At 34.9% G+C, this 11,760-nt stretch overlaps 1 protein-coding gene across 1 annotated transcript in view; it reads left to right on the top strand.

The window, feature by feature from the left end:
* Positions 1-334: 334 nt before the first annotated feature.
* The window catches only part of LOC125673983 (uncharacterized), a 41,960-nt gene continuing 30,534 nt past the window's right edge, over positions 335-11,760 (top strand). Inside the window, exon 1 of the mRNA XM_056166202.1 lies at positions 335-11,100. The gene's annotated coding sequence lies outside the window, so the exon portion shown is untranslated. The remainder of the gene's footprint in view (positions 11,101-11,760) is intronic.

The raw sequence follows: 11,760 nt of genomic DNA, 5'->3' as shown, positions 1-11,760 counted from the left end.
GCAAATCATAACCTTGAAATATGATGCATATTGGTTAATATATCCTTGTTAACACCCCCCCCCCCCCTCCCAGTATTTGACTACATATAACTTTAAAAACGCGAAATTTTGGTGTAGACATTTTGGCGCTAAAATATATGAAGAATAAAAGCCCCACCTGTTCTTTGTCAATGTCTTAGAATATTTTATCTGAAAAGTGTCAATTCACATCAGTTACAAATGTGTTTCGCGGTAGGCCAACCCAACGTTCGTGATATAAATATTGATCCGCCACTCAAGATTTATCACTGTTTCTGCTTCCACAAAGCGTCACGTGCCGCTTCGCGCATGCTGACAGGGTTGAATGGAAAATCAATATCCTTCTGCACTGATAAGCAGGGTCCAATTTGTTATCAGTTATCTATCTGCGTGGTTGATCCGCAGATGACCTACTTTGTTTTCCAGACACAATTCAACCAAGCGGACAGACGTAAAGCAGATCCTAGCCGCAGGGGAAAAGCGCGCCTTTGCAAAAAGGTAAGTTTGTGTTGAGACGTTCGCAATGATGCAGAACGCACCCTACTTTCAGTTTGAAGCTGTCCGTCATGGTCTCCTAGTGGATACGGAGTCTTTCCCGTGGTTGATACGCTTCGGCTGAGGCAATGTGAATATTGTTTATAAACATCAGAGAGAGATGACCCATATATTGAGGTGTAAAGAACCATGGATACTATCCAAAGGTTTTCATGGTTTTAAAAGTCTCAGCAAAGGGGAAAGACTTCAGATGCTGGAGCCCCCAACTCCCCTGTATATTGGCCTTTGTGTACCTGTTCTGTGATATAAACTAGAACTGTGCAAATGTGTACAGATATATCTCGAAAAAAAAAAAAGGACTGATGTTTAAATTTCGTGTTACACTTAGGGAAAGGTGTAAATTAAACTTAAGTACAGTTACTATACAGAGTATGAATTTTAACTGATTTTAAGGTCACTCTTATTGAATCTGAATTATTATTCTATGCCAATCACGGTTGTATCCCAGTGTCCCTAATCTAAAGTGTTCACTTCCCAGAGTAGATTCACCATCACCACCCACGCAAGGGCTGACAGAGTCTGAGAGACCATTAGAAACAAAAGACTAGTTGTACTCATTTTGATGGGTATTCCCCTCAGTAGTGATGTAGACAGGAATTTTATTTTTTAGCCATGGTGAAAAATTATATGTTATTCATGAGTTGTTAGGATTCTCTGATAAGTCGTATTTGAAAAATCACGAAATGATATTTGATATCTGTATTGTAAAAAGTCAATATTGAGAATGTTGGTGAAGTATAGTGTGAAAACTAGATAATATGTACATGCATGCATTGGTGTGGTTTAATTTAATCTAAAGTATATCATATTTTTATATATATAACTTTTATTAACTTACCTGAAGGCATAAGTGAGCATTTCTGAACAAAATCTGTCCATTGTCATGGCTATAACTTAAATGTTTTTTGAAAGTTTAGACAGAATTGCCACTTAAAGCCGTGTCTTGATTGGAGAGGATTTAATTCTTCAGAGGGAGAAAATAATTTAGGAAATAGGGTAGTGTATTTCAAATCATTTCTAAAAACCACAAAATTTGAACGTAACAAGCATATATGAGCATCTAGAACTTGCAGAAATGCTTTATATATAGTAAATTTATTCAAGTTCATTCAAACCATGACCCCTGGGTCAGGGCCACAATAGTGCAAAATGAAGTTTGTTCAAACCATGACCTCTGGAGCAAGAGTAGTGCAATAATAAGGAATTGAAAGTTTTACATATGATTCTATTACAGTAAAATTCTTTGGAAAAACCCCCCAAAACAAACCATTTTATCAATTTGATATACAAACTACAGCATCCTCATGTAATGTAGATTCAAATCTGTTTAAACCCTGACTCTGGGGGACAGTATGAGGCAACAATCTGTTTAAACCATGGCCCTGGGGCAACGGTATGAGGCAACAATTTGGGATTAAATTTTTGCACAGGAATGAATAGAAAAAAATCATCCTAGCAAGCACTAGAAAGGTAAATATTGTTGAATAATTATACAAGAATCTCATGTAAGCAATGTAGTTTGTTCAAAACTATTGTAATGGGGTCTGGTTGGGACATTATTAATAGGGACTGAGTGAGACCATAAATAGGGACTTGTTGGGATCACTGATAGGGACTTGTGGGGATCACTGATTGGGACCACAAATAGGGACTTGTTGGGATCACTGATTGGGACCACAAATAGGGATTTGTGGGGGATCACTAATAGGGACTTGTGGGGATCACTAACAGGGACTTGTGGGGACCACTTATAGGGACGGAGTGAGACTTTTAATAGGAACAGGTTAGGACCACTAATAGGGACTTATGTGACCACCAATAGGGACTTGTGGGGACCACCAATAGGGGTCGGTTGAGACAATTAATAGGAAATGGTTGGAAGCACTAATAGGGACTGGATGGGATCACTAATTGAGACTTGTGGGGACCACCAATAGGGGTTGGTTGAGACCATAATGGGGGTAAATAAAAGCTATATACAGTGTATATGAGTATGGATAAAGTTGTCTTAAGAATATTAAGGGTAGTACAGTGTGGTAGATTATTAAGGGTAGTACAGTGTGGTAGATTATTAAGGGTGGTACAGTGTGGTAGATTATTAAGGGTAGTACAGTGTGGTAGATTATTAAGGGTGGTACAGTGTGGTAGATTATTAAGGGTGGTACAGTGTGGTAGATTATTAAGGGTAGTACAGTGTGGTAGATTATTAAGGGTAGTACAGTGTGGTAGATTATTAAGGGTGGTACAGTGTGGTAGATTATTAAGGGTGGTACAGTGTGGTAGATTATTAAGGGTAGTACAGTGTGGTAGATTATTAAGGGTGGTACAGTGTGGTAGATTATTAAGGGTAGTACAGTGGTAGATTATTAAGGGTAGTACAGTGTGGTAGATTATTAAGGGTGGTACAGTGTGGTAGATTATTAAGGGTAGTACAGTGTGGTAGATTATTAAGGGTAGTACAGTGGTAGATTATTAAGGGTAGTACAGTGGTAGATTATTAAGGGTAGTACAGTGTGGTAGATTATTAAGGGTAGTACAGTTTGGTAGATTATTAAGGGTAGTACAGTGTGGTAGATTATCAAGGGTAGTACAGTGTGGTAGATTATTAAGGGTAGTACAGTGGTAGATTATTGAGGGTAGTACAGTGTGGTAGATTATTAAGGGTGGTAGTGTGGTAGATTATTAAGGGTAGTACAGTGTGGTAGATTATTAAGGGTAGTACAGTGGTAGATTATTAAGGGTAGTACAGTGTGGTAGATTATTAAGGGTAGTACAGTGTGGTAGATTATTAAGGGTGGTACAATGTGGTAGATTATTCATGTAAGCATGCTCATGTAGTGGTGATTTTTTAGTGATTTTAAACTATGGCTCTGGGTCCAGAACATGGCAACATTAGGGGTTCATTATCCAACATAGGAAAGTTTAGAAAAATTATTCTTATATTTTCTCGACAAAACTGCAAGAGTACAAGTGTGGTTTGTTGTTACAGCCAAGAATTTTTGGTAATTTTAGATATGTATCATATCGATATTAAAGTAAGTTTTTGCAGCAGTCCACTCACCAGGAACTTCAGAGTCGAAGGCCAGCATTTTAAAAATTGTTTTAATGCATATACAAACCCTCCTACCATAATTTTAAGTTTTCAGGGGAAACAATTATTGGGACATTTAAAACATTTGAGTGCTATCATGATAAAATGCATCACCTCTAACAAAACAGCCCGTGTCAAGGGTTCTCAGGGCAGGGCTCTATGGCTCATAGTTAAAGTGTTTCTGCTTTTTAAAATCTTCTTGACTCCTAGACATCAGACAAACAAACTGAGAACATAGACCTCCTGTTTATGTTTAGTAAACCTGGAAAAAAAATTGACTGAAGAATGGTGTATAAGATTTAATATTTCAGATCCAAACTTGGTGGTAATCAAGTTTTGAAATGTGAGATATTCCATAGTTGTGAAAAATTATCATATCACAACATGACAGAAGTATTAATTGTGATGAATACAATCAGTGTGCACCCATTTTTTCACAGATCCAGGAAGTACGTAGTAGTGACAGGGGTTGGAGAATTACTCATGCTTCCTCTTCTAAGTGATAAATGTGGGTACCACATATAGCATTGATGTACAGCATTACAAGAGTAATGAAAGAGGAACTGTGGTGTGGAATGCTCACTGTGAAAGTGGCAGACCTGGCTTGGGGGTGATTCATGAAACATGTCTCCAGAATTTGGATGTAGTATCATTTGGTGTTGGGAACAAATTTCCAGGTCCCCGATTCCCAAAGGGTGGAAAAATTTGGCTAAAACCTTGAAAAATTATGCAAAATTTGAAAATCTTTTTTACCCCATAACATTTAGCAGAAAATATGTGCTTTGTGACATTTGGCAAGGAGGCCTCTGCCAAATTGTGAATTTCAGGACCCAGTCAGAGGTTCTTATGCTAAGGCAGAGCTGTTATGACTTGTATGGGGGAAAATGCATTATTTCTAAAGATTCAAGATGCTTTTGATTCATAGGCACCACACAACCAAATTGAGTTACAATTAGCATCTAGAGCAAAGGCATTACCAAAATGTCCATTGGTCAAGGGTTGAGGTCTAAGGTCAGGGTTGTAAATGTTGTTGAAATTGGTATTTCTAACTTGTGATGCCTGGAAGTTTGGATGGTAATCTAATAGCTATGTCTAGTCAGCTGTGTGTATTTCTGTCATTCCTTCATGTTTTGTGTCGAGCCAAAACTTTGTAACTGAGAGACATTGAAAGGTCACATTTATCAAAAAAGTTATATTAGAGGTCCATACTAGGTACAAAGTTTTGACATGACTAGGCTCTGTGTCTAACGATGATTTAGAACAGACACCTGAAAAATCGGATATGGATGGAAATTAAAGGATATGTACAGTAATATTTTGAATTGAAATGTTTCAGATTTACTTTATTTTGCTTTTAAAAATGCAGTTTTAGTAGAAAGTAATTTGAAGAAAAAAATTAAAACCCCTGCTAGACTCAAACACATGAACTACAAATCAGCTGTTGGCATGTTAGTCTACTGAGCTAGACAATGAGATTGTAAAGGAATATACATATATTACTGATATTCATTACTTTAATTCAATAGTGTAGACAATTAGATTGTAAAGGAATATACATATATTACTGATATTCATTACTTTAATTCAATAGTGTAGACAATTAGATTGTAAAGGAATATACATATATTACTGCTATTAATTACTTTAATTCAATAGTGTAGACAATTAGATTGTAAAGGAATATACATATATTACTGATATTAATTACTTTAATTCAATAGTGTAGACAATTAGATTGTAAAGGAATATACATATATTACTGATATTAATTACTTTAATTCTATAGTCTAGACAATTAGATTGTAAACGAATATACATATATTACTGATATTCATTACTTTAATTCAAGTTTCAAGTCGGCCATTGTGACGATGTAGTATTCCTCCTTAAGTTTAGATTAATTGGCGAAGTTCAAGGTCACTGTAAAAAAGGAGATGGGAATATTTCTCCCAAGTCATAAATTTGTAAGTGTGAGACGGTCTGGTTTGATTGATTATACATGTTGTTTTATGTAAATTTTGCAATATTTCAAGTCATATTTGAGAGATGGTAGAAGCTTATATTTGGCACAAAGATTTTGTATGATCAGAGGCCGTCAAGTATGGTCATATAGCAAAGACCAAAAATAAAATAAAAAGGTCCCTGAATTTTGTAATGGAGAAAAATAAAGACTTTCGGTCATAAATTATGACATACACTCTCCGAGCTTGAAAAGTGCACCCATTTACCATTAACAAACACTACAAATTTAAGTTTTGTAATGGCTGATGCTCAGGTGACTGTTAAGGCCCATGAACCTCTTGTTCTTGAGATTTAGGTGACTCAGGTCAGCATTGCTAATCATAGTGTTGTTATCACATTTTTAGATGTTGGAGAATAAGTTATGAGGGTGAATGAGGTGCTCTTATTTCTGTATTGTTCCCTTTCATAAGAGAAAGATAAAATCAGCATGCCTAGTTTATTCAATTACAAATTAATTATTTCATCAAAAGATAACTTTTTCTTTGAAGGAAGCAGTTTTATATCAGGTGATTTCATGTTTCTGCATGTAAATGAAATTTCTGCTGTTGTTTGTTTCATGCACCAGTGAATATAGGGGGTTGAGAACATTGTGCTCATTAGGCATAAATCGTCAGGGGGTCGTAATATCGCGCATCGTTGAAGATTTAATCTCTGAAAGGCTTCATATGCAAGTCATGCAGAAAGGCTTTCCAGTCCGTTAAAGTTTGTCTTTACGCATCCTTGCTCTCTAATCTTAACATGTGTGCTCATGCATGAATAATCAAAAGAAATGAAAAATAAGTTTTTCCAGATTTTCTGACAAAAAGGAATGTGAACTGCTGTTTGAAGATTAATGCTCTTGTGTATATTTTACATACATGAGAACGGTCTTTCGCTTGCAGCATTTGCTCATTGACAAAAACATGGCTGTAAAGAAAGATCCAGGTCTATGTGATATTGAAAAGGGTTAAGAAATTATTCACGATACTGTTATGGAATTGGAATGTCATGCTGAATTTGAAATATTTGAAAATTCTGTGTAATTCTTCATCCTTTTGGTTTTGCCTGGATTGCAGGAAGCCATGTGAAAAGGAATGGAGCTGCCAAGACAATGATGTTGGTGGCTCTTTGTAGATCATCCAGGTGTAGTTTTCATACTGATGCTGGGTTTCCATTTCAGTCAGCTTTTGATTCACCTTACTCTGCCTGGCAGATGAATGCATTTGATTTGAAACTTGAGACAAGCAGAAATGTAATTCTCCAGGACATCTAATGATAAATGTTAACAGAATCTATTGATACACTTTAGATGTCTGGCAGCTTCAGTGATTGGTTTTATTGGACTTAAATTAAAATATACTGTCACTACATGATCTTGGTGTGTCCCCACTGATTTGTGGATAAGTAAATGTCCTTGGTTGGTATAAGGCCAGATCTGTTATATGCAGTGTTCTGCTTTATTCACTTTGACTTGGCAGTAGTTACCATGGTCATTGTACCTCCACCTTCCACCCCTTATAAAATCAAATTTCTCCCACCCCTTATAAAATCAAATTTCTCCCATCCCTTATAAAATCAAATTTCAGCTCCTTTTAACAATGTACATTACCATTGCAAAATGATAATGTGCTGCCCATCTCTAGTACAATGATTAATAGCTCACATGGACCTAAAGCTTGTTCTGATTAAAAGGATTCTGTCTGTCAGTAAATTTTCCTGATTTTGTGCTATCTTCATCAAATCTGGAACAAAGTCTGCTTAATAAAAGGAAAAATTTGTTCAATAAAGGGTCATATCTCATCATAGTTTAATGGCACTTAAATTTATACATATTTTTTTTTCTAAAATGATAAAAATGAAAACTGAATTGATGTTTTTATAAGTAAAATGAATACATTTTTACCAATGGGATGTAATTTATAATTTCCATGATTTCTCAACAAAGTCCAAAACAGTGGGGAAATTTTGTATAGAGTTTATATAAGGAGGGGTACTCAGTATATTTCAACTTTTGAACATCATAGAAAATTTGTGTGTCCCTTAATTTTCAGGAATTTTTATAATGTACTTAATGCAATCAAACTAAGCCAGAAATATAGCTATGAACCAATTCATCCATTATTTTTCGTTTTTATCAAAACTTGTGAAATTAGAATGGAAATACGGGAGATTCGTTTTTAGTCTTCAACTATGGGATTAGGTGTGAAAGCATCCTTTATTTGCTGCAATTTCAAATTTGTTAAGAGAAATATTTCTGGGTTGCAGAAGATGTCTGAATTTCTTCTAAAAGCATTTATTACACAGAAAAAAATTTATTCTTTGGTAGTGATGGCAATTTTATTTTCATAAACCAATATACAAAAGGAATAGAGAAATGATTGATAAATTAATAATGGAATAAATCAGGTTTGATGTTAAATTGAGATTTATCATAAGTTTGTTTATAAACCATCAACATTTTTCTAAGAAAACAAGTCAAGGTGTTGATGAATTGATATTGAATCATGAAGTTTGGATTGAAGTTTGTTAAATTTAGAATGATCCCCTTTGAAGGCCAGTGTAAAAAGAGGTCCAAAATGTATAAATGATATTAAATTATTTAAGAAGGAGCAACTCAGGTGAGCAATGTGACCCACAGGCCTCATGATTTTTTGTTATAATAATATTTGACCTACTTTTTGGTATCATAAACTTATGAAATAGTTCTATGTATATGTATCATATGGTATAGCATCCAAGAAATCACGAACAAAAATCAATGATTCACTGTCAAACCTGATGATCTGCTTGCTGGAAGCTTATCTCAGTAAGTTAATGAAGCACGGAAAATAAAAACTTCTGATGATGCGACAGACCAGAAGTTTAATGACCAGATTCTGTGAGTTCGGGCCACGGTTTGTTGGCGTATTGGTCTCCAGCCTCTTCAGCCTCGGCTCCATTCTAAGTTATAATGCAGGGTGTATGGACGTCGTAGGTCCATCATGTCGCTTGTTAAGTTGATGGTGGACATTAAAAAGTCTCTTTTGAGTGACATCTCAGACATTTTATTTCCTTAGTTTTCAAACTACTTCTCAAGTTTTGAAGTATTGTCTGTATTGGTACTGAACATGAACCCTGAGAAAAAAACCCATTTCTTTTAATAAGCTTTAGTGGGAGATGAAGGCAGAAGAAGGGAAAAAGTATTTTCCTTTAGAGAGACGATTCCTATATATTGTATTTGTATTACAATCTCCTTTGGATCTCCCTTTATCCCAATTTAAAAGCAACGGCATTCATTGTGATTTTTATTACAGCACAAGAAACTCCATTCCTCAGTAACTGAAAAAAGTATTCAATAGAGTTTATTTTGACTGTGAAAAAAAAGGCTTGTTGCTATTTTGCAATATGTGACAAAAAAAGAATACGTGGATTACATGTATTGGATTTGTTGGGGAGGCATTCCTGGTGCGCTACGCACTACAATGATTGATCCTTATCGGGTCATTAATCTTGCATTATTGTGCGTTATGGTTAAATGCATTTTTGTTGGATTTACAAGGAGATTTAAAGCACTATTGACCACGTGAGACTGATAAAGGAAATCAATTAAGTCCTCAAAATTGCAGTGTTCTGCCAGTGACAGTGAATGTTAGCTGTTATCTTTTGTGGGCAAATGTAGTCAGGGACCATGGCTGTGATAAAAGGAATGCTCTGACATTTTATTATACTCCCTCTTCACCTGAATTTTTAAAGTAAAAATAAAAAGAAACCCAGTTTGTGCTCAATCCTTTTCCACTACTGGCAATTTGAATAAGTAGAGAAAGTGTGGCAAGTCAGTATGTGAAACGGTAAGATACATGTAGCTGTCCAATCCCTAACTCATTTCCTTCTTGTTTACGATTTTATTTTATTTTTTTAGAATTCTGAATTACAACAAGACTGGTTATAGTGATTTTCTGCTTGAAATGATCGAGGTATAATTTGATCCCTGTCCATATAAGGCATTGGATATAACAAGATTTCTTCTCCTCATGGTTGATCACACTTGACAATGCCTAGGTAGATGTCAAACATACTACTATAGTGAAGGAAATCATTTTGTGAAGGTGTTCAAAACATTTTGAGTTGAAGCTTCAATGGAGAGAAAATCATTTCCTTAAAAACCTAAAAAAAATTAATTTGTTCAGTGAAATTTTAAATGATTTTTGTGTCATTTGAAGAACTTTAGGAACAAATTTGAAAGAACTGAAAAGAAAAGGTGTAAAAGATTATGTTTCAAACAAGACAGAAAATTCTTTAATATGAAAAATGTTCCAAATCCTGATCTTCAGCATTTGAATTACAATTAGATTTGGCTTGTCGATATTTACAGAGGATTTCTCATGCTTCAGATACAGTCCAACATGCTCATGATAAGTAGAAGCTGTACATTATGAAGATGCTATGGTTATGGATACAAAGAATTATTTTCAAGGGTCTTTGAGTTCCTCTCGTTGCAAGACAGTCCACAGTCGGACCACTGTATGTCAAATTTACTGTACAGAGCTGTGTTAGAATATTATATTTTTCAAGTCTATTCTCCGCTTAGTTCTTGTAGTCATATTACATATTAATTTGTTTCTATTGGGTTCAATGTATTTTTGTCACTACCGTCACTATTTGTTTAATCTGAATTTTATCCTTAGAGAATTTGATTTTATCTGTATGTATAAGTGCTACTTCTACTTCAGAACTGTGAATCTATGAAAACATGTTATTCATGCATGTACTGAAAATCTGTATTCTAAAAAAAGTCATATAAAAGATGAATGAAATATTGGCTTCAAATGATAATTTTTCAAAATTTTAATTTATAAAGAAAAATGGTTTTGCATTCATGATTTTCATCTCTCTTTTTTTGTGTAAAGGAAAAGTGTGCCGTTAATTTTTATGGATTTAGTTGTAAGGGAGAAAAAAATAATAAGGCCCTGGCAAACACAGTTATTAGCGTAAATTATAGATTTGCCTTGTCAAGACACACAGCTGCAAGCATGAGTGCCGCAGATTCAAATTACGCACACAGTTTCCACTCCACCGATTTTTCTGATTGGGTGAGTTTGAAAAGCCAAGTTTCTGGCAAGCTGTTATTGCCAGAGAGCAACCATGCATAGCAGCTGTTAATTCATTGCATTTTATATTTAGCTGGTATAACTAAAACAAACTCTGAATAAAGACCTGCAGTTCTGGAAATTTTGTTTGTATTGTACGCATTCACCTTATTTTGAGGTTTAAAATTTTTTCCCAAGGTTTTGATATACTAGGAATTTGTGAACTTGGCAGAATTACTGTCATGCTCCTTGCTGCATTCGACTTAGAGTGTGAGGTATTGATTTTGTGAAGAGAACACACTGTATTGAGTTACTGTGAATTTTTAGTATTTTAAGGAAATAACAGTGCATCGGGTGTAGAAGTGTGAGGTGGGTATCTACTTTCAGTTTTAATCATTTGTTAATGCTTGAGATGTTTAAACTGTGTGACAGAAAATCTCGTGTCGTGCCATCACATTCCTGCCGGCAGTAAAGATTCTGTTAATAAGATGTTATCTGGTATTTTTAAAAAAGATATTTTAATACTGGATTGTCATGCCTCATTTGTTTATCTCTTATTATGTAATATACTCCAAGTCTCCAAAATTATAATCTATTTAGTCAAACTAAAACACAATTAAAATATATCCTGATTAGGGATATGCATTTTGTCTTTAAAACAATTTGAAATTCAAGCTTTTGAGTTTGGACATTTTTCATTATTAGAGTCAATGTGTTTGTAATGTTGATAAAACAAATATCAGTTAATGAGAAACTCTGTTTCTACTTGTCTTTCATAAGGCACTCTTCATGAGAGATTGATTGATTTAATATTGTTTAACATCCCTCTCAAGAATATTTCACTGATATGGAGACGTAACCATGCATTGCCATTGAAGGGCTGCAAAATTTAGGCCTATGCTCGACGCTTATGGCCTTTAATGCAGGGAGGGATCTTTATCTTGCCACACCTGCTATGACATGGGACCTCGGTTTTTGCGATCTCATTTGAAGGAATGCCCCATTTAGTCGCCTAGCTCTTACGACAAG

The sequence above is a fragment of the Ostrea edulis genome, chromosome 1, assembly GCF_947568905.1.
Source record: "Ostrea edulis chromosome 1, xbOstEdul1.1, whole genome shotgun sequence".
In the NCBI taxonomy this organism is placed as follows: domain Eukaryota; kingdom Metazoa; phylum Mollusca; class Bivalvia; order Ostreida; family Ostreidae; genus Ostrea; species Ostrea edulis.
Note: the sequence above shows the minus strand (reverse complement) of the source record. Positions and strands in the feature narration are given on the sequence as shown.